The sequence below is a fragment of the Centroberyx gerrardi genome, chromosome 21, assembly GCF_048128805.1.
Source record: "Centroberyx gerrardi isolate f3 chromosome 21, fCenGer3.hap1.cur.20231027, whole genome shotgun sequence".
In the NCBI taxonomy this organism is placed as follows: domain Eukaryota; kingdom Metazoa; phylum Chordata; class Actinopteri; order Beryciformes; family Berycidae; genus Centroberyx; species Centroberyx gerrardi.
In genome coordinates this window covers 21,019,794-21,022,293 of record NC_136017.1, presented here as the reverse complement: position 1 = coordinate 21,022,293, position 2,500 = coordinate 21,019,794, and positions in this window count along the sequence as shown.

The window sequence follows — 2,500 nt, the reverse complement described above, 5'->3', positions numbered from 1 at the left end:
CTGTTCCCCCTCTCTGGTCCTGGGGACTTAACCCAAACACCAGAGAGGCCGAGGAGCGGGGCCCAACTCTACCCGAATTTCAACCCCTTTTTCGGACCCAGAGACCCGGGAGCGGCCCCCTATCTCCAGGCGGCTCTCCACCTCCCTTTTACCCGATTTAGAGCCCCTTCTTCGGCCACACACACCTGCTATCGGCCCCCTACCTCCAGGGGGCCCTCCACCTCACTTTTAACCCAATTTAGAGCCCCTGCTTCGGCCACACACACCTGGGAGAGGCCCCCTATCTCCAGTCGGCTCTCCACCTCCCTTTTACCCAATTTAGAGCCCCTGCTTCGGCCACACACACCTGGGAGCGGGCCCCTATCTCCAGGCGGCTCTCCACCTCCCTTTTACCCGATTTAGAGCCCCTTCTTCGGCCACACACACCTGCTATCCGCCCCCTATCTCCAGTCGGCTCTCCACCTCCCTTTTACCCAATTTAGAGCCCCTGCTTCGGCCACACACACCTGGGAGCGGGCCCCTATCTCCAGGCGGCTCTCCACCTCCCTTTTACCCGATTTAGAGCCCCTTCTTCGGCCACACACACCTGCTATCGGCCCCCTACCTCCAGGGGGCCCTCCACCTCACTTTTAACCCAATTTAGAGCCCCTGCTTCGGCCACACACACCTGGGAGAGGCCCCCTATCTCCAGTCGGCTCTCCACCTCCCTTTTACCCAATTTAGAGCCCCTGCTTCGGCCACACACACCTGGGAGCGGGCCCCTATCTCCAGGCGGCTCTCCACCTCCCTTTTACCCGATTTAGAGCCCCTTCTTCGGCCACACACACCTGCTATCCGCCCCCTATCTCCAGTCGGCTCTCCACCTCCCTTTTACCGGATTTGGAGCCCCTGCTTCGGCCACACACACCTGGGAGAGGCCCCCTATCTCCGGGCGGCTCTCCACCTCCCTTTTACCCGATTTAGAGCCCCTTCTTCGGCCACACACACCTGCTATCGGCCCCCTACCTCCAGGGGGCCCTCCACTTCACTTTTAACCCAAGTTAGAGCACCTGCTTCGGCCACACACACCGGGGAGCGGCCCTCTATCTCCAGGCGGCTCTCCACCTCCCTTTTACCCAATTTAGAGCCCCTGCTTCGGCCACACACACCTGGGAGCGGGCCCCTATCTCCAGGCGGCTCTCCACTTCACTTTTAACCCAATTTAGAGCACCTGCTTCGGCCACACACACCTGGGAGAAGCCCCCTATCTCCTGGCGGCTCTCCACTCCACTTTTAACCCAATTTAGAGCCCCTGCTTCGGCCACACACACCTGGGAGCGGGCCCCTATCTCCAGGCGGCTCTCCACCTCCCTTTTACCCAATTTAGAGCACCTGCTTCGGCCACACACACCTGGGAGCGGGCCCCGATCTCCAGGCGGCTCTCCACTTCACTTTTAACCCAATTTAGAGCACCTGCTTCGGCCACACACACCTGGGAGAAGCCCCCTATCTCCTGGCGGCTCTCCACTTCACTTTTAACCCAATTTAGAGCCCCTGCTTCGGCCACACACACCTGGGAGCGGGCCCCTATCTCCAGGCGGCTCTCCACCTCCCTTTTACCCAATTTAGAGCACCTGCTTCGGCCACACACACCTGGGAGCGGGCCCCTATCTCCAGGCGGCTCTCCACTTCACTTTTAACCCAATTTAGAGCCCCTGCTTCGGCCACACACACCTGGGAGCGGGCCCCTATCTCCAGGCGGCTCTCCACCTCCCTTTTACCCGATTTAAAGCCCCTGCTTCGGCCACACACACCTGGGAGCGGGCCCCCTATCTCCAGGCGGCTCTCCACCTCCCTTTTACCCGATTTAAAGCCCCTTCTTCGGCCACACACACCTGCTTTCCGCCCCCTACCTCCAGGCGGCTCTCCACCTCCCTTTTACCCAATTTAGAGCCCCTGCTTCGGCCACACACACCTGCTATCGGCCCCCTACCTCCAGGGGGCCCTCCACCTCACTTTTACCCCAATTTGGAGCCCCTGCCTCGGCCACCCACACACCTGTTAGCTGCCCCCTATCTCCGGCCCCTAACCTCCACCATCCAGGAACCCCAGCACCAGCCGAACCTGCAGACCCACTCTTAAGCACCCATCCCCGGATACAAGCAGACTACCATCCGCCCAAACTTTCCTGCTCCTGGTATACCAACTCAAACTTTGGTGCCCCTGGTACTCCAACTTAAACTTTGTGCTCCTGGTACTCCGCCTGTTTTCGCCCCACAGCCTAAGTGCCGCAGCACTTTGTCATTTTTTTAAACAAAATATTTCTTTCTGCTCCTGGTACTCCCTGGAGCTCCCGGGAGGTAGGGGGGCGCCCTGGAAGCCCTGCCCGAGGCTGTGCGCCTCTTCCCGGGCAGGATTTTCACCCCGAGCCCCTGGTGGCAGTTGGACTTTAACTTTTTTTTTTCTATTTGGATTTGCTCCTGGTACTCCCTGGAGCTCCAGGGATGGTAGGGGGGCGCCC